Source organism: Pyxicephalus adspersus, chromosome W (genome assembly GCF_032062135.1).
Source record: "Pyxicephalus adspersus chromosome W, UCB_Pads_2.0, whole genome shotgun sequence".
Classification (NCBI taxonomy): domain Eukaryota; kingdom Metazoa; phylum Chordata; class Amphibia; order Anura; family Pyxicephalidae; genus Pyxicephalus; species Pyxicephalus adspersus.
Window position 1 is genome coordinate 718008 of NC_092870.1, and position 25692 is coordinate 743699.

General features: G+C 46.8%; 1 protein-coding gene across 2 annotated transcripts in view; it reads right to left on the reverse strand.

The window, feature by feature from the left end:
* The window catches only part of LOC140342854 (probable G-protein coupled receptor 173), a 119784-nt gene that overhangs the window by 27174 nt on the left and 66918 nt on the right, over positions 1 to 25692 (reverse strand). Inside the window, exon 2 of one of the 2 annotated variants that reach the window (XM_072429222.1) lies at positions 17896 to 17935. The exons of the other annotated variant lie outside the window; for it this stretch is intronic. The gene's annotated coding sequence lies outside the window, so the exon portion shown is untranslated. The remainder of the gene's footprint in view (positions 1 to 17895; positions 17936 to 25692) is intronic. 2 annotated transcript variants of the gene reach the window in all.

Below are 25692 nucleotides of genomic sequence, written 5' to 3' on the forward strand. Positions count from 1 at the left end.
AGCAGGCAAATGGAGGGCTGTGGGGGTGACAGTGGGGGGGCAGTGCAGGGGCTGGGGGGTCAGCAAAAGGGCCTCAGGGAGGCACAGAGTTCTAGGAATCTCTGAAGAACCTGCTGATGGGTTTGATTCTAGGGGAGAAGGATTTGTCACACCCTAGGACTGCATGGGCACCGCACGGCAGTGGGGCTTTACCTGGGGGAGCAGAAATGATTTGCCAGCACAGGCAGGCATGGTCAGTGAAAGCCAGGGTCCTGATCTCTGCAGGGGGGTAGTTGGTGCCAATGGACAGGGCAGCAATGATTTGATTGTCAATAGCGGGGTGGAGACAGCAAAGAAGAGGGGGCCGCAGGACCAGGTGAGTTTGGCGGATACTGCAAAATGCGATGTTAATGTATGCTTCGAGGGGCCCCTGGGGTCCCACCTGAAGAAAAAAGGTCAAGGAACAGAAATGGCAAGGGGAATTTGTGGACATTTTTTCACTAATTCCTCTAGAGAGGTTTCATTTAGATAGAATTAGGTTGGGTGAAGGAAAAAAGGGGGAGGAGGAGCAGCGCTATTCCTCGCATGTTTCACAATTGCCTGCAAGGCTTTGCAATCTTGCCAAGTGTGATAGGTGAAAAGTCACCTGAACATTGCTCAGCTTTCTTTCGCTACCTGTATGCCGTTAGAAAAGCTTACAGGGTTTATGGGGGCGTGGCTTGGCTGCGCTATGACAAACAATTTCGTCAGCGCAAGGCAGTGCGCCCTTCCATAAGATGGGACCACAAGGACATCAGCTTGTGGATGAAGCTGATGAATTCTAGTCGGGCCGTGGCTCGGCCCTTTCATGTGGGGGCTGGCGGACCGTTTAACCTGAGTTCGCCGGCCGTTAGAAGGTGGACCTTATGCTGGCTATTCAATGAGGGAGCATGCAAGTTTAGATCAGCGTGCCATTTCAGGCACGAATGCTCCTCCTGTGGGGGATCTCACAGCGCCTCCAGGTGCTTCCGCTAGGCAAGGGCCCGCATTGGTGACAATAGTGGGAAAAAATGGAGGAGACCGCTGAACCTAGGAAGGATGCTGCTTTTTTTTATAGGTATCCAGGTAGGGTGGCTGCAGGGGTTTTGGAAACAGGTCTGCAGGAGGGTTTCAGGATCCCTTGCTCGTTAGTGCATGTTCCACTGGAGGCTAGGAATCTGCAATCTGCTCGAGAGAATCCTTAGATTGTGAGAGGAGGCCGTATCAGACCCCGCCCCTGACAGACGTGGTGTCACCTTAGGGACTGGTTCCTAAGAAGGAACCTAATAAGTTTCGCCTCATTCACCATCTCTCGTACCCACCTGGAGGGTCGGTGAATGAGGCCATTGATCCTGATTTGTGTTCAGTCCAATACGGCTCCTTTGATTGCGCGGTGAGATGGGTGCAGCGTTATGAGCAGGGTTCTCTGTTGGCAAAGGTGGGCGTTGAATCGGCGTTTCGCCTGCTGACGGTTCACCCGGACAGCATGAGTCTGCTGGGCATGCTTTGGGAAGGAGCTTACTTTGTTGACCGGTGCCTGCCGGTGGGTGGCGCCATCTCCTGCTCACTGTTTGAGACCCATAGTAGTTTGTGGGGTGGGGTGTTGTTAGGGACTATGCAGTACATTGCGGATTACTTTGGAATTCCACTGGGGAAGGACATGACTGTGGGACCCACGCCTGTCCTGTCCTTTCTCGGGATACAGATTGACACCGTTTGAATGGAATGTAGTTTGCCGGCAGATAAGTTGACTGACCCAGTGATGGTGATTGCTTGGGCATGTGACCACAAAAGGATGCAGCTGAAGCAATTGCAGTCACTCCTGGGAAAACTCGACTTTGCAAGTCGTATAAATCCGATGGGCAGGATATTCTCGAGAACATTGGCTAGGGCGACGGTGAGGGTGCACTCACCAGTGCATTATTTACGGTTGGGGGGAAAGTTGAGGGAGGATTTAAAGATTTGGAAAGCATTTCTGGAAAAATTCAACGGAAGGTCAGTATGGCAGGGAAGGGCAGTTACGAGCATTGACATGGAGCTTTTTACAGATGCGGCTGCATCTGCTGGTTATGGAGCTTACTTTCAAAAGAGCTGGAGTGCGGGCCGGTGATCTCTGGAGTGGGCGGAGGTGGGTTTGCTTTCCAATCTGGCACTGTTGGAACTGTTTCCTATAGTGTTGGCCCTGGAACTTTGGGGGTCATAGGCATGATTGTTGGCACCAAAAGCGGATCAGCTTGGACATCCTTGTCCGGAGGGATTATGGAAAATTGCGCTGGAATCTTGATAGACTTGGAGACTTGATACAGCGGTCTGTAACCACGGGGACATGGTCTTCATATGGTAGGGTATGGCAGGAATGGTGGGACCTTTGCAGACAATTGAGGTCAGATGGACAGGAACTGGAGTTTGCTGATGTGATCCTATTTTGGATATGTTGTTGTTTTATTGGAGGAATATCGGTTTCAGGTATTAATCAACGGATGGCAGCAATTGCTTTTCTCCTTAAAGCGATGGGTTTCCCTGATTTCACAAAGAATTTCCTGGTTAGGCAGGCGCTGAAGGGTTACAGGAAGGGAGCGACTAGTAACGTTTCAACTATTGTTGGACATGCTGGAGAGCCTGAGGGGGATTTGTGTTAGCCAGTATGAGGTGTTATTGTTTACAGCAGAGCTCTCCCTTGCCTTTTTTGGGGCTTTCAGGGTGGGTGAGGGGGTGAGTCCTACTAAGACTACATGTAGTAGTGGGGTAGCCTTTCAATCTGGATTAGGAGGTCAAAAGTCGATCAGGGAGGGAAAGGGTATGGCTTCACTATTGGGGCAATCCGGAGTTTCAAGGCCTGTCCGGTAACAGCAGTGCAAAATTTTTGTCGGGTGCGTCCAACCGTGGGGGGGGGGGGGCTTTTTTGGTGCATGAGGCGGGGTTACCATTGTGAAGATATCAATTTTTGGCAGTCTTTAGAAGGTGTTTGGGAAAATTGGGGCTCAATCCTAAGGACTTTGCGTCTCACTCATTTAGGTTTGGGGAAGCCACAGAAGTGGCCAGATGGGGGTTGGATGAACAGATGATAAAATGCATAGGTAGATGGGAATCTTGTCGATGCCGTTTGTATGTGAGGCCTCATTTGGTTTAGCCATGGGGGTGTTTCTGGGGAAATTGTCACAAGGGGTGGGGGATCCATATGTTTACAGTAGTTGATGGTGGATACTCTGCATGTCGTTGTGTTTTGTTTCAGGCACAGGGTGGTGTTTCATTTGGATATTAGGTTAGGTGTCCCATGATCCCTGGGGTTGGTGAGATGGATCGGCATCCCTGGTATGCTTTGGAATCGGATGGTGCCGGAAATTCATCTGTATGCTAGATTGGATAGGGCTCCTGACATTATAGTGTTGCATGTTGGGGGCAACGATCTAGCGAGAAGGCCATCTCGAGAATTAATTAAGGACATTAAGTGGGACTTTCTACGTTTGAGTACCACTTTCCCAGGTATTATTATAATTTGGCCAGATATGGTGGCCCGTACTTGCTGGAGGCTGGCTAGATCTGTGGATCGGGTAAATAAGGCCAGGAAAAAGGTTAATCGGGAAGTTGGACGCTTCTTTATGAGGAATGGAGGATTGGGTATTAGGCACCATTAGCTGGAGGAAGACACTTGGCAGTTTCTTCGGGGGGACGGGGTCCATCTGAATGCGGTGGCCACCGATTTATGGGCCCTGGGAATACAGGAAGGGGTACATCTTTGGGGGTGTGGGGGGGGGGGGCAGGGCAGAGGGCAGAGGTCACCCTGGCACCCTTATGGCGGTTGAGGTCCTTGGGGGTGGTAGGAGATACCAGGATGATTAGGTAGTGGGAGAACCCATCTCAGGTGTGGGGACTCTCAGAGTGATACAGGAAGTTGGAGGAGGAGTTCCAAAGAAAAATGGCAGGGTTTACGCACGGGTGAGAAGGAGGTTACCGAGTGGGTGCGGTGCGGCTGGGAGCAGGAACAGGAGTGTTAGCCCCTCTGGGAAGATGGCGGGGGATAAGGCATTAGAGGACCTGCAACCAGGGACGGGTAGGGTAGAAGGATTTACAGGTTGTAAGGGGTTTTGTTGAACAGTTTCAAGTCTGGTTAAGTTATGCTAAATTAACATATTCTTAACATAACCTATGTTATGGATGTTAAATTATTGAATAAAAGACTGGTTAAATTGTGTTTAATAAAGCAGCCTGAAAGGCTATTTAATCCATGAGTGGGTCTCTGTGATCATTAAGGTGGGGGTAAAGGGGGGAGGGGGTGTAAGGGTAAGCCTCCGAGCTACCTATGTCTAGTAGGACCTGGAGCAGGAGTGACCAAAGGGAGCATAGGCGAAAGGGCTGCATGACAGGGGGAGAGGGGGGAGCCCAGAGCGGGGGTGAGGTCAAGGAAGGGACAAATTGGATTGGGCAATAATTAAAAACAAAAGGAGGAGATAGTAGGTTCTATAAAGTGCAAGAAGGGGGTGGTCATCAGCCATTTTGTAAGACAAGGAACTGGTATTCCCTCCCTCCCGCCCTATATTTTATTGGGGTTTGATGACTGGTGATAGCATAGGGATGGCGGTTGAGGTCCTTGGGGGTGGTAGGAGATACCGGGATGATTTGGAAGTGGGAGAACCCATCTCAGGTGTGGGGACTCTCCGAGTGATACAGAAAGTTGGCGAAGGAGTTCCAAAGAAAAATGGGGAGGGGCTATGCACGGGTGAGGAGGACGTTCCCGAATGGGTGCGGTTCGGCTGGGAGCAGGAACAGAAGGAGTGTTAGCCCCTCTGGGAAGATGGTGGGGGATAAGGCATTGGAGGACCTGCATCCAGAGACGGGTAGGGTGGAAGGATTTACAGGTTGTAAGGGGTTTGGTTGAACAAGTTACAAGTTAAGAATATGGTAATTTATGTTATGGATGTTAAATTTCTGAATAAGAGACTGGTTAAATTGTGTTTAATAAAGCGGCCTTAAAAGGCTATTTAATCCATGCGTGGGTCTCTGTGATCATTAGCGGTGTAAGGGTAAGTCTCCAAGCTACCTATGTCAAGAATCCTGACATAAAAGGCATTACCTGTGGCTCAGTCGAGCACAAATGTGGGCTGTATGCAGACGATGTGTTAATTGTGGGAATTAGTTTGAAAAATGGTAGGCAACTAGCAGGACTGGAAGCCATATCAGGGTTTTATTGAAAAAAACACCAACAACAAAATTGTCCCAAGAGGAAGGCTTAACGTCAGCCGGTTAACAATCAAACACACAAGCACTTATCTTCAGCTGTCCAGTGTCTAAACCAGTCCATTTTCAAATATGCAGAAAAACTAGAGTCACTTTGTCTGTAGAGTCTTGTCTCTCCCCCTCTTTCTCTCTCTCTCTCTATCTTTCTGTGGAACACTGTGGAGCTGCATGCTCTCAAGCCCTCTCCATTGGGGTCTTTTCCTCTTCCTCACACAGAGCCCCCTGTCTGTGTCTCCAGATCTGTCTGTGTCTTCAGCACAGTCACTCACACAGGCCACCTGCCTGTGTCTCCAACACATCCCTCACACAGAGCACCTCTCTGTGTCTCCAGCACATCACATCCATTGACTGAGCTCCTGGCTTTATGTTATGTCTCCACCCTCAGTGCTTCCTCATCAATTATCTCCCAGGTGAGAGTCTTCCACCTGCTACTTCCCGCAGGATAGGAATCCTGTGCAAATATATCTACTCTCTAGTACCTTTCCTGCTGGTTGCCTACATAACGTATATCCCTACTCCATTAATAACACTTCCTAATCTCTTCAAGGAATTGGATATATTTTCTGAAGTTTCAGGCCTGACGGTGAACAGTAATCAGCTCTTAATATAAATCTCCCTCAGGCGATAGTTTCCTAGCTGCAGAAGAATTTCAAACTTAAGTGGGAACAAAAATCCATCCCATATCTCAGTATTGGACTCCCTCTATGGCAACGCTCTTTCAGGCTAATTACCGCCCCTTTTTCCTTAAAATTATACATAATTTACAAGATTGGTCCAACTTCTCCACCTTCATGGTTTGGCAGAATCGCAGCGAATAAAATGAAAATAATCTTTCCAAGACGCCTATACTTATTTTGAACCCTGCCTATTGCAATCCCCAGAAATATATTAAGAAACCTACAAAATAAATTACTTAATTTTATATGCAGTAATAAACACCAACGAATTAGGAGGCCTGGGAGTCCCAAATATAATGTTATACCATAGAGCAGCACAAGTTGCTGCACTAGGTCAATGCACCCTACTGGAACCCAGGCCCAAATGGTCAGCATTGGAAGCACTTTCTTACCTATCCATACTGCTAGATCTATCAATATGGAGGATTCCGCTTAATAAGAGACCTGCAATTATATGTCCTGCTTTGTCTTATGCATTGGCACTCTGGGATGGTCAAAAAGCAAATCGTAATCAACATTCCATATACTCACCTTTATCCCCCCTATGGAACATTCCAGAATTTCCCCTTGGGTGTGACAAACTACAGTTTAGGTTGTGGTTAGACAAATGGATTTGGATCAGAATATACAACCTCATCTATTCAGTCACCCAAATTTACCTATATAGTTACATAGAAGGTTAGGTTGAAAAAAGACATAAGTCCATCAAGTTCAACCTCAACCACTAGCAAAATAAACATATCCCAGATATAAAACCCTATGGACATAGTTGGTCCAGAGGAAGGCAAAAAAAACCCTTGTACAATTTGCTTCAACGGGGCCAGTCGGGCCAGTCGAGTCAGGGCAGGCAGCAATCGGGAGTAGTCAAAGGTCAAGCTGAGGTTGGTACATGAGGAATCAGAAGCAAGAGAAATCAACAGGAACCTGGAAGCAGAGCCAAAGGAACTCATTGTTCAGGCAACTTCCTGTTGCCAGGTCACTTCCTTAAGAAGGGGATGTCAGGTGATGGGTGTAGATCATGTGAGCCGCAGACACCAATCCCACAAGAAGAGGGAGTGCTGTTGCTGAAATAGTCTCAGGAGTTATTCAGATGTTTGCCAACAGAGGGAGTGCGTCTGTGGAATACCCTGGTTCTCTAAGGCAAGGAAGCACCTGACCTGGACCAGAAAGTATGCAGAGTGTTGGATCCAGAGGCAGAAATGGTGCTGGCAGCAGGGGACTGCAAGGAGGGTGAGCAAGAAGGAGGCACAGATGACCTGGACCTGCGGGGATCTGTGACACAATCACCACCTGTGACTTCATCACTTCTTTCCCACCTTTTGTGCGCACCATAACTGTGGAGGGACTATGGACTGTACTCATCAGGCACACATCTTTTTTGTCATGCCGTCTCAGGACCATCATCTTGCCTTTCTGCCAGGCAACCATTTCTCCTGTCTTCAGCTTCCCCTTTGCAAACAGTGATGGCAGGTTGCCCTGGTTAGCCCTAATGGTTCCATACGCATCTGTTTTGTGTTGCAGATTAAACTCATAAAGTTCAGGAGATGTGTAGAAGTTGTCGGTTGTGACGTAATAGCCCTGATTTAGCAATTGCTCAATGAGTAAGAGTACTAAAGATGTTGCCAATCCATAGTTGCTGTATCTTGGGTTGAATGTGTCCCTTTCCAGTGAAAAAGGATGGAATTCCAGATGTAGCCAGTTGAGGATTTGCACAGCATGTAGGTTTTCACACCAAATCGTGCTCTCTTTGATGAAATGTACTGCACCCAGCTATGCCTCCCCTTGTAGGCCATTAGACTTTCATCTATGCTAATGTCTTTCTGGCACATAGGTCTGCTGGAAATTTTGAAAAAACATCTGAGAAATCTCCCAAATTTAGTTTCGGTGCAGGATGGGTAGTTTCATCAAACTCTTCATTGTTGATAAAGTGTAAAAATTTCATAATCAGGGAAAATCGGTACTCTGGCATGACTTGGCAAAGAATGGAGTGGCAAGTATTTTCTTCTTAGACCAGTACCACTTCTGCAGGGGTTTGCCCATCACTCCCTGAAGTATCACTAAGCCCAAAAACAGCCAAATATCATCTTTGGTCACAGGTTCCCATTTTCTGCCTCTTGCAAACCTCGGGTGTGGAGCAGCTAATTGTTGTGCTTGTTTGTCTCCACAACTATTTTTTCGATAACCTCATCAGTCAGAAACAATTTCAGGTATGCCAGGGGGTCGTGGCATTCAGCCTCAATTTTCACACCAGGTGCGCCGGTAACTGGAAAACCTGGGGGCGCTGCCTGGTCCGCATGAAGGTCAATAGAGCACCAAGTGCGCACAGCACTGACCTCAGGTTCAGATCCTTCGCTCAGTTCACTTTCGCTGTCTGATGACAAATTTCCTGGTGAATCACTATCTCTCTATTCCACAAGTGACTCCAAATCGCTGTTGCTGCTTTCAAGTTCTTCAAAAACAGCTCTTGCGCTGGTGGAATGCCTTTTGGATGCCATGGATGTGGTCAGGTTTCCAGTAAGCAGTCAGGAATGTTCAAGGTCAAAGACAAAGTGTTCAAATGATACAATCAGGAAGTGAAGAAATAAGCCAGCAAAAGTTCAACAAAGGTCAGATCAAGATCGGGGCTAATAGTGGGCAAAATGTAAATCAGGGCACTGGGGAATGATGTTTGATGCACTAAAAGATGTTCTTGTACATTTATTATATGTTATGTAGTGTATTTCACAGTTAAAAGCATTTAAAAGCAGATTACATTGTATTCTGCTTTTAAATTTTTAGCCCGGCCACACCCCCCAAACGTACCGATGCTACCCGCATCACCTGGAACAAATGATGCAGAAGCCGTCCGGCGATCGCTCGGGACGCCACTGGATTGCGGGATGCAAGAGGGGATTTTCTGCTACTCTGAGTGTAACTCAGGATTACCGCTTACCGCTTTTTGGAGGTAAAACCCACCCCAAGTCACACTCGGGATTACCGCTAGGGGGGTTAGGGTAGATTTTATCTTAACCTCCCTAGCGGTAACCCCGAGAGTGACTCGGGGTTGGAACACCTAGGGAAGGTTAGTAGATAGAGCGCTTACCTGATCAGCCGGGGTCCCGCGCCGTCCAGCGCCGCAATCTCCGTCTTCTTTCTTCTTCCTGCTTCTGCTTCGATGAGTCACCGGGGGAGTTCCCAGTGACGTCGGTGCGTGTGTACGTCCCGGCCGGGTGGGGCGGGAAATTCAAAATCCATTTGTTTTGCATTCAATACAAAATAACTGTATTGAATGCAATACATTGGATTTTTATGTGTAAAAGCAGTAGATAGTTTTCAAGAACATTTATTTTACAGTATGTATAATACTATGAGTATAATATGTATTTTTTTTATTTTTCATTTATTTTTTTTAATTAAAATTTTTTTTTTTAAATTAGGTTTTTCTTTTTAATATATCGATTTTTTAATTTATTCAATTTATTGTTTTTAAATGATTTTGTGTTTCCAGCTTTATTATACTCATACTATTTATATTATACTGTAAAATAAATTTTCATGAAAAACAATGTACCGCTTTTAGACATATAAAACTGGAAAGAAATGAACCGCTAGGGAGGTTAATATAAGATTTTATCTACTAAAGGAATTGTTTTATTCTGGAAATGGTAAAACACTCTGTATTTTTAAGCCTAAATGTTATCACACATTTTGTTTTTATTACTTTGGCTCAATAAAATTGTTAAAACCCTGTTGTTCCTGTCTGTGTCCCCTGTTCCTGATTCTCTCGTGTACTGACCCTGGCTTGACCCTTTACTACTCCTGATTGCTCTGACCTTTTGCTTGTCTGACGACGCTCCTGTCTCTCTTTCTGGCACCACACTTTATTCCTGTCTGTCTGTCACCAGCCTCTGCGTGCAACTGCCCACAGCTTAACATCCTCACCTCTAGAGGCTCTAAAGAGGACCAGGTGGTTGGTTAGACTCTGTGCCCCATTTACGTCTCTGCCAACTGGACTGGTGACAAGGAGGGTTCACTATCCCGCCCTGTGGCACCGTGACAGGTGTATACAGGGTGGAGGGAGTAATTCTGTGTTATTTGTTACCCCAAATAAATAATAACAATTTGGAAATCGCTATGAGTAAAGTGTGAAACAAAAAATAGAAGCCTGGGAATAACATTCATTTTGATCGCCACTATTCTCGCAAACCAGGATGACGGTGAGGCAGACCAGTCATTTAAATATTTAGTAATCGTGCTGAAAAGAGGGGTATAATTGGCTTGATACGTGTTAATTTTTTGTGTTAGGTTAAATCCTAGATATGGAATAGATTGAGTGCCCCACGAGAATCTGTCTTGGAGTTGGAAAACCAGTGAATGTGGGAGGGTGAGATTGATTCCTTAAAGAATATAGGGAGAGTAATCACTGGAAAGGAAATATACATCAGAACATCGACATCATATAAACCACACATGTGCTTGCTAGGACCGCATTTGATGCTTTTCTTGTCCAGGTTTAGTCTAATAGCTATCGACAGGGGTTCTGTTGCTAATGCGATTGCTAATTATCGAAATGTGGGTTGAGGATGTTGAATAAAGAGAAGCCATGATTCTCCAGAATGCTGGTCCAAAACCCATTTTCTCCAGGAAAATTAAGTCAAATACTCTCATGAACAGCTGTTGAAAGCTTTGTGTAAGTCAACAGAAAGCAGCATAGCCTCCCTACTGTGGCCTCTGTCCCAGTTCCCTATGATAGCAGAGATCAGGTCTATCATTCTCCTAGTCTGGTCTGGGGTCTGGCGGTGTATATATTGATCAAGAAAAATGTTAGGCCAGTCAGATAACACTTTAGTCATGATCTTAAAATCGCAATTGATCAGAGAAATAGATCTGTGGTTACTCACCTCCATATGGTCTTGGTCTGGGTTAGGTAACACACTAATTAGGGCCTTATTGTCTTCTTCTGGAACAAAATTGCCATCTCTAAGGTAATTAAAATTGAGGTACTAATACATCTCCAAAAGTTTTATAATATGCATTAGGTAAACCATGCGGGCCAGAGCTTGTTATTCCTTATATAGAGATTTAACGTGGTCCTGCTTCAGTTTAGGTAAGACAATCCTAGAAAATAAAGTTTCCAACTTGGCTCTGGATGCATGTGAGGGGAGGGGTGGGTGAATATAATTCATGATAAAAGTTTCTGCCTAAATTTCTGCCTACCTGCATCAATGAAATGTATCAAGCACAAATCAAACGTATAAAAACCAAAGAGCCTAGGGAAGAAACATTTTCACAAGAGGAACCCAGAAGTTAGGGGAAGGAGAGGAGGGTAAAATGGAGAGGAGAAAAAAGACCTTTAGATATTGCTTAATCATGTTCCCAGCAGTATACACTCCAATAACATAGAGTTAAGTATAAATTAACTTCAAAGAGAGAGAAAAAAACACAATCTTTATAAAGGATAAAAACTTGAATCCACAGTTGAGCAGGAACAGCTTCCCCAGGAGGCGATGTTTTAGAAAAGGCCGTACCAACAAGGAGAATGGAGAATGATAAGGATAAGTAGAGAGCATTCCCAGTTTTTAAGCAATTACTTACCTTCAGCAAAGGTAGAAAAAGCATGGAATTTATTCTGGAAATGGAACCACAATTTAAAAAGATAGGCCCACCGGTATTTTATGTTACACGTCACTCGAGTGATTGTATCGGTTTGAGAGGAATCCCTCAGTGGAGGAGCAGAGCCAGGAAAAGCTGTGTTGTGCTCAGCACTCTGAACAGACTCCAGTGATGAAAATAGCTCCATAGCTGCAAGGGATCTGTTATCAATGGATTGCGCCCGCGTGGTGGAGGACAGAGGACTTGCCATGGCTGTTGAAGCTGTGCTGGCCATCATCTTGAAAGCACACAAACTGGCCAATCCCAGGCTTTTGGAGGCTATTTACTTTGCATCTGAATGGAGAATTAGCTCTGTGAGGCATAGCTCCAACATTTTGGTCTTAAGTAGTAATTCACCGCCATTACCTCAAATCCTATATCTTTGAATCCAGCTTCAAAACACCAGTCTTTTCTTCCTTTATACCTGCAATATGCTCATATCCTGGATCCCATATGCCCTCCTCTATATACATACTGAATCAATAGTCTCTGCCCACCCCTAAGGCAACCATTTCAGCGAAACATGTCGAGAAAAGAGACAGTGTTTCTATCACAGTAATAAATTAATACACGTTTGCTGGTGATTTGCCACCCACATTTCATATGCTATGTGTATGGTAATTATGCTTGCTAGTGACTTGTTACTGATATTTTATGCAATGTATCAATAAGTTCATGATTATGTTTTTCACTAAGTAAATTACCAAACCATTACCCAAAAGCCCTTTTCTTTCCCATAATTTTATTATCTTGCTTTAGCATGTCAACTTCCTGCATATCCTCCTTCAGGTGTTCATTTTGTCATATTTGTTGATTTGACAAAAAAAAATGAATAGTGCCCCTGATTGTACTGAAAGTGTTTTTGCAAGGAGGGGGATTTGTTTTTAGTGTAGGGGGAATGTTTGCTTGGTAGGCATTTTGTGCAGTACTCCTTTTTGACCCCTGTACATTACATACATAACGATCACCTCTGCACTTTGTGCATTATTGCTCTAACTGCCAGCTTGGACTGTGGTGGCGCTAGACCCTAATATCCTGATCTCTGTACCAAACATCATATGTTAATTTAGTTTTTTAATTCACCCTTGGGGGTAAATAATCATACTTTTGCATGTAAGTACAGTTATCATTTACCTGTCCACACATGTTAGAAGTGAGTTGCTAAATGTCCTACAAAGTAAGCAATAACTATGTATTTCAAGATTTGAACAAACTGAATATAATGTGGAGGTAAGATTCAACTCACTTGCTGCAAATAGGTATTCAGGCATTTGTTCCAATTTTGGGGGCCCTTTCCCACTTTTATTTGCCAAATTTATCAACTCAAAACAATATCCAGGGATTTATTTCCTACAGCATAACAAAAAACACAAATTTTAGCCTCCTGACTTTCTCTGACTCCACTTCAACTTTGAGAAACCTCCTGGGCTCTCCCAGCATACAGGCTGCACACAGGCCTTGCAGCTGGCCCACCAGGCCTCAGCTGCAACTTCCTTCTGATACAAAGGTATGTACCTTTTTATCAATGGTTTGCAGCTTCAGGACCAATCTCAGTCTCTGGCCTGGAAAATAGATCGAGTACCTGGACCACCCATTCCTCCCAGGACACTCTTGAAAATCTTTAAAAAAAAGATTACAGCACACATTTAATATTGTGTACAGTCAGCTTTGTAGTTATACCCGTGTCATAAAGTCCCCTAATTTTGGTTCATTGAGTTCCATCAACATCCGAGATTGTCTTCTGCTCAGTTGCTTTTGTATTTGTGTCTATTTTATTTTATTTGCTATTCATCTGATCATCTAAAGTGTAAGGTACTTCTTGGTGACATTTTCCATAGCTGCTTGGTTCTGTACTTGAAAAAAATCACATTTAACTGAGATGTTGGTCTAGAATAGGATTAGCTGACCTTTCATTCAGTTTAAATGTGTAACAGACATATTTTTTTTGAAAAGGTCCTTCTACTTGAAAAAAAGTCAAATATAGTTAGTTGTTTCTTCTGCAATAAACAACCTGTCTGCTTGAAATTTGTGATGTAGACTTTATGATTTATAAAAGAAGGAATCAAAAAATACATTACACAGAAGGCTTTTGCCTCATAGCAACAAAAGACTTTTTCATCTACACCTTTTTGTTTTCCACAGTGTTCTGTTTTGAGTTTCTTTTTTTTTGTCTAAAGTGTTAATTATGAACAAAGGGAATGGTCACCTGGGGAGATGTGAAAAGATTCCCAGGATATCAGGGCCATAAATGTCACACTTACCTCTTCCTTGCTAAAGCGCAGGCATCTCTCTCCTGCGCATGTGGGCAATTCTGACCCTGGGCGTGCCTCTGATCCCAAGCTTTATCGGTTTCCAGCCAACTTCCCTGTGCTGTTCCAGTGTTCCAGTCTGTCTGTGAATATTCCTGTGTCACCTGTGCCTCCTGTTGCTTCCATTGTCTCCTGTGTTCCCTGTGTTCCCTGTGTCCGCGGCGGCCCCTGTGTCACTGGTGTCTGTCTCCTTGATCCCTAGTATTTGACCCCTGGCTTGTGACCTGACCTCTCTTGCTTGCTGCCTGCCTCGACCCCGGCCTTCCTCGACTAATCTTTAGCTTTGTGATTTGGTACTGTGTTTCTTCCTGCCCACCCTGGTGTGCCTGGCAGTAACGAGGAGCGCATTATCCTCACCATCAGAGGCTCTGGAGAAGACCTGGTTACTGCTTAGACTCTGCGCCTTGGACCTTTTGAAGGCTTACACCGCTACCATGCAAGCCGCAGCGCCCCCTAGTGGCCCTGTCTCCCCAAGAGTGACAGTTTGCACAAACCATGACTACACCCTCCCAGACTTCAGCAGGCCCCAACCATTTACTCTCCCAGAAGCTTGACGCCCTGGAACCTACCCAAATTCAGGTGCTTTGCCAGCTTAATACACTAACTGCTCGCCTGGATCAACTGCTTGTTTCTCCCAGTGCATTGGCTGTACCACCAGCCCAGGCCCGGCCGTCTGCCATCACAGTGGCCTCTGCACTAAATTTGCCACCTCCCCAGCGAATCGCTGGGGACCCCAAGACCTGCCGTGGCTTAATCAACCAGTGTGGCATCCATTTTGAGCTTTAGCCACATAACTTCCCCACTGACCGGGCCAAAGTGGCATATGTAATCTCCTTACTGTCTGAAAAGGCTCTGGCACGGGGGTCCCCGCTCTGGGAAAAGAAGGATCCAGTTACCGGTAATATTGAAGCCTTTCTGAGCCTCTTTATAAAGGTCTATGATAAACCCGTGCGCTCCTCCTCAGCAGCCAGCACGCTCCTGCGGCTCCGCCAAGGGTCTCTTACTGTGGGTGAGTTTGCAGTACAGTTTCGTACTTTGGCAGCTAAACTCGCCTGGAACAATGAGGCGATCCACGCTACCTTCTGGCAAGGCCTTTCTGACCACGTGAAGGATGAGTTGGCTGGTCAAGAGATTCCCTCATCTCTGGATGATCTGCTCTCCTTGGCCATCCAGATAAACATTCGCTTCCAAGAGCGTTTCCAGGAGAAATCTCGCCCATGCAAGGCCTTTGTCCCACCACTGGCACCATCCTTTCAGCGGCCTCTGCAAACTCCAGCCTCCCCTGTTCCCCCTGTCTCTGAAGAACCTATGCAGCTATGCACCAGAGGAAAGGTCCCGGCGTCTGTCTTCTGGTATCTATACTGCGAAAAGAAGGGACACTTTATCAAATCTTGCCCACAGAGGCTGGGAAACTTCAGAGCCTAGCATGCTCTGAGGGGGGCATGCTAGATCACACTACTCTCCCCTCCATTCAGCGTCCCTCCATAGCCATCCAGCTTTGCCACTACAATTCCCCACTTGCCCTTGAGGACTTCATTGACTCTGGAGCAGCTGGAAATTTCATCTCAGCTACCCTTATCAAGGAATGTGATTGCCCTATAGAGCCGCTATCTCAACCTTTGCGCATCTCTGCAGTAGATGGTACTCTGTCTTGTGTACTCCGCTTCCTGACCAGACCTATACAAATGTCTGTAGGTGTGCTTCACCACTGGACCATCAGTTTTCTTGTTCTTCATCAGGCCAGCTGTGCAGTCATTCTGGGACCCCCATGGCTTCAACAGCATTCTCCTGTGCTTGACTGGTCTACTCCCGAGGTATTGGCTTGGGGTCCCTCGTGTCACTCCACATGCCTGAACAAGCTCACGCCTATCATGCCTCTTGCTTTCTTCACTCCTGAAGTTGTTCCTTCCATTCCAAGTCAGTACATGGTTATCCAGGATGTCTTCTCTAAGCGTAATGCTGAGCAGCTACCTCTCCACAGGCCCTACGACTGTGCAATAGACCTCATTTGAATTCCACACCTCCCAGAGGTCGGGTGTAACCCCTCAGTCTCCCAGAAACCAAAGCTATGACAGATTACATTAAGGAGAATTTGCTGAGGGGTTTATATGCAAGTCTTCTTGTCCTGCTGGCGCAGGGTTTTTCTTTGTACAGAAGAAAGATGGGACACTTCGCCCCTCTATAGATTACTGCGGCCTCAATGCCATTACCATCAAAAAACTGCCTTTCATCACTGAGCTCTTTGACCGCCTTCAGGGCGCACAGATCTTCACTAAGCTAGATCTCCGAGAAGCATATAATCTAATTGGGATCAAGGAGGGGGGTGAATGGAAGACAGCCTTTAATACTAAAGATGGGCATTACGAGTATCTTGTGATGCCCTACGTTCTCTGTAATGCTCCAGCTGTCTTCCAACACTTTGTGAATGACTTTTTTTGTGACCTGCTATACATCTGTGTTGTAGTTTACTTGGATGACATCCTGATCTTTTTTTCTGACTTGCCCACTCACAGACAACATGTCCGTTTAGTCCTACAACGGGTCCGAGACAACGGACTCTATGCAAAGACTCAGAAGTGCTTGTTTGAACTCCCACAGGTGCCCTTTTTGGGCTACATTGTGTCCAAAAAAGGCCTCTCCATGGATCCTGAGAAAATTGCAGCCATTTCTGACTGGCCATTACTCTGCAGCCTTAAGGCTACTCAGTGCTTCCTGGGATTTACCAATTACTACCGACAATTTATTAAAAATTACTCCTCGCTGGTAGCTCCCATCATGGCACTGACCCGGATGGATGCTGATGCTAAGAACTAGCCCTCTGGGGCTATTGTGGCTTTTCACACCTTGAAACTAGCCTTTCTTTCTGGCCCAGCTTTGGTTAGGCCAGATGTCACCAAGCCCTTCTCTGTAGAGGTTAACGCCTCCCCTGTGGGAGCTATCCTCTTTCAGACCCCTACTGGAGCAAGATACCCATGTGCATTCTTTTCAAGTTTTCCCCAGCAGAAAAGAATTATTTTATTGGAGCCCGAGAACTCCTGGCTATCAAGTTAGCTTTGGAAGAATGGTGTTACATTTTAGAGGGTTCCCCTCACGAGATCACTATTTTTACTGATCATTAAAACCTTCAGTATCTGCAGTATGCTCGCAGCCTCAACCCCTGGCAAGCCCGTTGGTCAATATTCTTTTCTCGTTTTGATTTTGTGATTACCTTTAAACCCAGTTCCACCAAAAGGGATGAGCGAGAAGGCCTCTAACAGTCTCACAAAAATTTTATCGAATTTCCGGTGGGTTCGCGAAATTTCGGCAAATCGATTTCGCAAATTCCATTAAAGTCTAAGGACTGACTTTAAACATTAATAGCAAAGCTCCTATACATGTTAGAAACACCAAATTTGCTAGGTAAGTGTAAGAGAATAGTGGCAAGAAGGAAAAAACACAAAAGTTCCAAAAGACCAAAAGTGACAGCAGGCAAATAGGATTTTTGCCTGATGGAGAGCATCCAGAAGGCAGCATAAACATTAGGACATGGAGAAAGGGTGAACCCAACCCACTAGCAACAGTCTGTACTGTCAAAACAGCAGAAGAATGCATTGCTATTTAATGTACGCACCCCTTTTTAATTGATATAGCTGCATAATGTGTTTACGCGATATAAATCCTGTTTATTAATATTAATAATGGCTAGCTGTCATCATGACCTGGACGACGTGTGTTAGAAATGCCACCCATAAAGTTGTGGAAAAGTAGTGCAGTTACATTAGGCAAAAGGATAGCAGTGTGTGGCCTCTGGTCAGCTATCGCCAGACAGACCGCATTGGTAAGAGTCATGAAGAGCTGGGTGTAGTGCATCGTCAATGCCCCCCAGAAGTGTACAATTTTAGTGAATGGAGTACTGACAGGCGGCAGCAACAGCAGTAAGAGGAGGCAGTGGGCCCTGAGAAGGAGTGCGTACCGCATTATTAACTGACATCTAGAGCTGGATGTAGTACATCGTCAATGCCAACCCAAAGTGTGTGTAATACAATTAAAGTGAATGGAGTACTTACAGGCGGGAGCAGCAGCAGGAGGAGGAGGAGGCGGTACACCCTGAGAAGAAGCATAGACAGCATTGGTAACTGACATCTAGAGCTGGGTGTAGTGCATCGTCAATGCCACCCCAAAGTGTTTAATACAATTTAAGTGAATGGAGTACTGACAGGCGGCAGCAGCAGCAGGAGGAGGAGGCGGTGGACGCTGAGAAGGAGCGTGGACTGCATTGGTAACCGACATCTAGAGCTGGGTTTAGTGCATCTTCAATGCCACCAGGAAGTGTGTAATACAATTTAAGTGAATGGAGTACTGACAGGCGGCAGCAGTAACAGCATTAGGAGGAGGCGGTGGGCCCTGAGAGGGAGTGGAGACTGCATTTGTAAATGGCATCTAGAGCTGGGTGTAGTGCATCATCAATGCCACCCAGAAGTGTACAATACAATTAAAGTGAATGGAGTACTTACAGGCAGCAGCAGCAGGAGGAGGAGCAGGCGGTGGGCCCTGAGAAGGAGCATGGACGGCATTGGTAACTGACATCTAGAGCTGGGTGTAGTGCATCGTCAATGCCCCCCCGAAGTGTGTAATACAATTTAAGTGAATGGAGTACTGACAGGCGGCAGCAGCAGCAGCAGGAGGAGGAGGCAGTGGACCCTGAGACAGAGCGTGGACCACATTGGTAACTGACATCTAGAGCTGGGTGTAGTGCATCTTCAATGCCACCCCGAAGTGTGTAATACAAGTGAATGGAGTACTGTCAGGCGGCTGCAACAGCAGCAGGAGGAGGCGGTAGGCCCTGAGAAGGAGCGTGGACCGCATTGGTAACTGACATCTAGAGCTGGGTGTAGTGCATGGTCAATGCCACCTCAAAGTGTGTAATACAATTTAAGTGAATGGAGTACTGACAGGTGGCAGCAACAGCAGCAGGAGGAGGCCGTGGCCCTAGGAGGAGGCCGTGGCCCTTAGAAGGAACGTGGATCACATTGATAACTGACATCCAGAGATGGGTGTAGTGCATCGTCAATGTCACCCCGAAGTGTGTAATACAATTTAAGTGAATGGAGTACTGACAGGCCGCAGCAGTAACAGCATTAGGAGGAGGCGGTGGGCCCTGAGAGGGAGCGTGGACCGCATTTGTACTGGGCAGGCAGCAGCAGCAACAGCAGCAGGAGGAGGCGGTGGGCCCTGAAACGGAGTGTGGACGGTATTGGTAACTGGCATCTAGAGCTGGGTGTAGTGCATCGTCAATGCCACCCTGAAGTGTGTAATGCAAATATATGAAATTTGTGAATAAACGTAGAAGAGCCAGACCAAGATGTTTTGTGCGACTGCACTGTTGCTGTGGTCTGTGGTGCCAGAAGCGTTAGTAAGATGGACGATATTGCTAGTTTGCATCATGGATGGAAGTAGATGACATGAATGCCAACCCTTAATCTTACAATACTTAGCTGAAAAATTAGGCAAAGGCAATGGAACCTATCAGTGTGGCAGTACTGGGGGTTTTCATCTGCAGTTTGTTGGCCTCCCGGAAGCAGCAGAAATGTAAAGTAAATGCTAGCTGGCACAATGGCAGGTATGACACTGGCGATGAATGCCACCCCTGGACGTTGCAAAAACTAGCGTAAAAATTCAACCGAGGCAGGCTCAGCTCACAGGGTGTTTGGTGATAGGCATCTTGTTGGGTCAGTGAGTCCTTATGTCAGTCAATCAGTGACATCTGCATTGGGGATATGATGCTTGTTAGTAACCCACCTTTCATTCATTTTCAAAAAGGTGAGGCAATTGACATTTTCCGGCGACAGTCGTGATCGGTTGTCCGTGACCACTCCGCCAGTGATGCTGAAGGTTCTTTCGGACAGAACACTGGATGCCGGTCATAAAAGAAGCCTGATGGCATACTGTGCTAACTGGGGGCAGATTTCAAGCCTGTTGACCCAAAAATTATTGGCGGCACTACTGTCAGTACAGGCATCCTCCTAATAACTGCTGTCGTCACCACCACAACCCAGAAAGGAGCCAACGTAATCGTGCACCATGCACTTCATCCGTTCTCGATGGTTATGCCCCTGTACTTTACTTGTTTGAGGTGGCCACATCAGGTTTCGTCAGGCATCCAGAAAATCCCCCCTGCCTTGGCTTACACTTTTGAATGGGTGTGGCCTGCTGCCACTACTGCTGATGCTGCTGCTGCCGCCGCTACAGGAGGATACGGTGGGGGCGGTGTCCATCTGAGCTCCCTGTGTGGAATGTGGTGCGCGGAACTCCTCACACAGCTGGTCGCATTGTATTCTGCTCAGGCAGGTCACCTTTTCTTTCTCTTGCGCCGGCTTGGGTAGAAACTGTGACATTATGTCCTTGTAACGGTGATCCAGAAGGGTGGCCAGACAGTAAACATCCCGGTTTTTAAAGCTGCAAATGCGGGGGTCACACCGTAGGCATCGTAACATGTGGACACACATATGAAAGAGGGGTTCCCTGGGCTCATCCTCCTCCTGTCCCTCAGTAGGCACCAAAACTTCTTCCTCCTCATCACCCACTTCCTCCTCTTCAAGCTGCAGCAGTTCCTGTTGTTCCATCGCCCGCACAATGCCTGGGGCGTGACAGCACAAATGCGGGTTGGACGGGTCCTGTCCAGCAGCCTCAACATGGTCCCCCTCATCATCATCATAATCATCTTCCTCCTCCCCCTACTCCTCTTGAAACTCCTGATGCTGGCCAGTGTCCCTTCTTGCTCCTCCTGATGCTGGCTGTGCGCTATGGAGTGTAATGTCACCCTCATCCTCCTCCCCCATTTCTTTCCCTCCTCTCCCATCGCCACTTTCCATCAGCCCACACAGGGTATTATCAAGCAGAAAAATGATGGTTAAGGCATCGTTCCAGCCTGACCGCTACCGACTCACAACCTTTGTGGCCTGCTCAAAGGGGGCCAGTACCTTGCACAGCGTCTCCATTTGCAGCCACTGGTCATTGCTAAAATAGCTCAGTTGTGTGGCTACAACAAGGGCCCTGCTGCCTCCATGCACCGCGCTGACCAAGTAATGGCGGATGGCTAGCTTTTGCTTACACAGACGCTGGAGCATGTGCAGTGGCGTTCCATCTAGTTACAGTGTCACAAATGAGTCTATGCGGTGGCAGCCTCTGTTGGCGCTGGATCCTGCTAAGCGCCGCGGCGGCAGTAGGGGATCGGCGGACATGTCTGCAGATGGAGCAAGCCTGTCTCATTAAGTCCTGTAGTCCTGGGTACGTGCGGAGGAACTTCTGCACCACCAGGTTCAGTACGTGGGCAACGCAGTGGTTGCACCTCCTTCAAGAGAACGCACAAACTGCTCCCACTTTAGTTTGTGGTTCTTGCGCATGTAGGAAACAGGGATGTTGTACCCAAATGTGATCCAGCCTGTCCTCTGCGAATCTGCCTGTGGCACAGGATGCAGATTGCTAGGCACCCGTTATCGTCTTTCACCATGAAAAAGGACCACACTTGAGAGGTGCGAGCAACCACTCTGCTGCTCTTTTTCTTTGCCTGCTCTGCGTCTGCTGGGTGCCCTGTGTCTGCTCCAGCTCCATCTCCTCCACGGTCACATCAACTCTGACTGTTCCCCTGCTTGTGCCCACTCTTCTTCATTTCATTGGGACTCTCATGAGGCAGATTTGCTGACCCTTCCATCCCCAGTCTGTTGCTGCTGCCTTTCCTCTAAGTCTGTTTCGGAACTGCTGCTAGCCCTTACACACACCGGTAGTTCCCAGGTGATATCATGGTCATCATCATCCTCATTTTCATCTTAGGCAACCTCTGCAAATGCAGCCACTGATGCAGAAATCTCGGCCAGCAAGTGCTGACCACACTCTAAGGGTCTCAAAGTCTGCCTCCTGCTCTGAAATTTCGCAATGACAGATCCTCAGGCTGTTCGTCAAACAACAAGGGAGAGTCATCGGGAAGGTACAGGCACATTAGCCACGGTACCTCCTGTCTTTGCTCCTGTCACTGCTTTGCTGGTTGCTGCTGCTGTAGAAAAAAGAGCCAGCTGCAGAAGAAAAGCCTGCTGCACATGAGGCCCCTGAGACCCAGTCCACAATACTCTCCACATGACGTGGCTGTATAATTGTAGTCCGCCCTCTCAATAAATCTACCAGCATACTGGTGCTCTGCACACTTCTCAGACCTGTTTGACAACTTGTGCTGCTGCCTCCAACAGTTTGCTGCTGCCCTACAGTGGCGGACTCCTGGGGAGTATGCCATGCCCCCTGCCAGATGCGGCAGGTCGCCCAACGCCACGCCTTCCCCTGCGTCTACCGCTCATCTTTCACTTATTTGAGGTATCAAACAATGAAATACCTGTATTTACCTTGCTAGCAAGTGGTATCAGAATGAAATATCTGTATTTTTTTAGAGTAATACAGAAAATCTTCTGGCTTTTTTGATAGCTAGCAAGTGGTATCAGAATGAAATATCTGTATTTTTTTTAGATAAATGCAGACATTTTCCTGGATTTTTTGATAGATAGCAAGTGCTATAAAATTTCTGTATTGTTTGGAGAGTAGGACAGAAATGTTTCTGCCTTTTTTTGCTTGATAGCAAGAGGTAGCATCAAAAACTGCAAAAGCTGTAAATTTCCAGATATACAGAAGGCTCCTAACCTGTCCCTGTGACAATGCACTTCTCTCTGTGCTTCTTTCCTTCACACAAAACACAATATGGAGTGACTAGCCCCTCCCTCCTTCCCTGTATATATGCCTGTGCTCAGATCTCTCCTGATTGGGCTGCTGGGCCTTGCTGTGCATCCTGGGAGTCGCCGTTCTCGCCTCCTGCATTGTCACGGTCCCTTCTGTAAGACTAGCTGCACGTGAGGTTATCTGGCAGTGTCTTTGTTTTTCCTTGTTTTTGTGTTGTTGTTTGTAATGACCACACCCCTTGTATCAGTTACAGCTGGTGGTCATTACTGCTCCTCCATTTAGTCTGGCCTCACACTTCATGCTATGCGGTTGATATTCACTTCTGGGATGTGGAAGAGCTGGTGTGTTGTCCTCTTCCGGGTTTCTGCTCCTCCATTTGCTATTTAAGATATGTTGAACTGCTTTTGGTGTTTTGTTGTTCTTTTGTTGTTACTAGGCCTCAGGGAGACGCTGATTCTTTCATCAGGGAAGGAACCAGTAGTCTCAAGCCCAGTCACTATTCCTAGTGCAATTCAGGGCTACTAGGGCCTAGGTTCCAGTGTATGAATATTCCCACCTTCTGGGGATATTCATACTGTCAGGAGTCAGGGCTAGGTTAGGGTGTTCGTAAGGGGTGACCATTACCTTCTCCCTAGCCTTTGAAGGCCTAGTCCCCTGTCCTTATCTTTATGTGTTCATTTTGGTGAACCTTCCCCCCTCCCCATAATCCATGACATGCATTTTCCCTCGTTTGTTCGGCGAGAACACGACCTCATGGCAAATCACAAGGCCGCTCTTGCCTAAATGTTCGGTAAGCAAGAAAGGCCTGATTCGCCGCGAGATCGAACTTACAAATCTCGCTCGCTCATCCCTATCCACCAACTCCCACGCAGATGCACTTTCTCGCTCATTTGACCCACAGGATTCTGAGACTGTTGCGGAGCCAGAGTTTATCATCATTCCTGCCCGCATCCTAGCCTTGACCTCTATCCAGGAATCTGCTATCCCTCCTGGTAAAACATTGGTGCCTCCTCAACTCTGCACCAAAATATTACGTTGGGCACATAACTCGAAACTTTCTGGTCACCCAGGGGTTCACAGAACATACACTTTTTCTCCCGTCTCTACTGGTGGCCCAACCTTCGTAAGAATGTGACTGTAAAGGCCTGTGCTGTCTGTGCTCAGACCAAGCCATCTACCTGTGCCCCACCAGGACCACTTCTTCCTCTACCCATTCCTAAGGAGCCTTGGTGTCACCCGTCTATGGATTTTATTACAGATCTTCCACCTTCCGATGGCTGTACTGTTATTTGGGTGGTCGTGGATCGCTTTTACAAAATAGACCATTTTGTACCCCTTCCTTCCTTACCATCAGCAGCTGCGTTGGTACCAATTTTCATCTGTGAAATATTTAGGCTTCATGGTATGCCCACACATATAGTATCAGATCATGGGGTGCAATTTATCTCCCTCTTTTGGAAAGGCTTTTTCCAATCCCTGGACATCTCTGTGAAGATCTTCTCAGTCTATCACCCGCAGACTAATGGGCCGTCAGAGAGAGTTAATCAGGCCTTGGAGCAATATCTTCGATCTCTTGTATCTACCATGAGGATTGGGTAACACTGCTACCATAGGCGGAGTTTGCCCATAACAACCATCTCAGCACCAAGGAATCCCCATTGTTTATGGCAAACACCCTCGTCTCTCGGCTCCTAAGGAACTTAAGGAACTTAATGGTATCTGGTCTTCTACCTGTGAGCATCTGAAACATGCAGCTCTCAGACATGAGAAGTTTGTGGATTGGCATCGCCGTAAGGTACCTCCTCTTCAACCTAGGGATAAAGTCTAGCTCTCCACGAAGAGCATCCCCTAAAGTTTCCTCCACGGTTCATTGGTCCCTATGTTATTTCATCCCAGGTCAACCAAGTTTGTTATAAACTATGCCTTCTTACACATCTCAAGCTGCCCACATCTCAAGAATATGAAGTCCATCAAATTCTGGATTCCAAGTTTTCTTGCAAAAAGCTAATGTACCTAACTGACTGGAAAGGTTTCGGTCCCGAGGACAGATTGTGGGTTCCAGCTACAGATGTGTCTGCACCTCTTCTTGCTAGGAGGTGTTATCTTCGCTTTCCTCTTAAACCTGGACCTCGACGGGTGGGTAGGCCCCATAAAAGGAGGGGTAATGTCACACTTACCTCTTCCTCCCTAAAGCGCAGGCATCTCTCTACTGCGCATGCGGGTAGCTTTAACTCTGGTTGTGTCTCTAATCCCAAGCTCCCAGTTTCACTCAATCCTGCTAGCCAATCAGAAAATATCCTCTTAATCATCCTTGGCTATTTAGCTAGCTCAGACACTGCACTCTGAGCCCCTAGTTCTGTTGAGCTAGTTCCTGTACACCTGTTGGCTAATTCAGTGCTTTCTCTATCCAGCTTCTGTGTTAACCCCTCGTTGTCCAGTTTGTTGGTTCCCAGCTAACTTCCCTGTACTGTTCCAGTATTCCTGTCTGTCTGTGGATATTCCCATACCACCTGTGCCTCCTGTTGCTTCCAGTGTCTCCTGTGTTCCCTGTGTCTGCGATGGCCCCTGTGTCACTGGGGTCTGTCTCCTGGATCCATGGTATTTGACCCCTGGCCTGTGACCAGACCTCTCTTGCTTGCTGCCTGCCTCGACCCCAGCCTTCCTCGACTATTCTTCAGCTTTGTGATTCGGTACCGTGTTTCATCCTGCCTACCCTGGTGTGCCCAGGGACCGCAACCTGGCAGTAACCAGCAGCGCAACATCCTCACCATCAGAGACTCTGGAGAAGACCTGGTTACTGCTTAGACTCTGCGCCTTGGCCCTCCCGTGCAAGCCGTAGCTCCGCCTAGTTGCCCTGTCTCCCCAAGTGTGACAATAAATTGTTTCACTTAGGATTCCTGAAGGGTCACTTATCACTCCAACCTTGAATTACTTTTTTGTACCATCTACTTTACTTTACTGTATAAATAACACCATTTTTTCTGAATAATTTAGAACAATAGCCACGTTTGATGTTCTCACTAGGAATGAGCGAGCGAGATTTTAAAATTGGATCTTGCGGCGAATCGAGCCTTTCTCCTTTACCAAACATGTAAGGGAGAACGGCTTTGTGATTCGCCATGTGGTCGTGTTTTCACCGAAAGAGC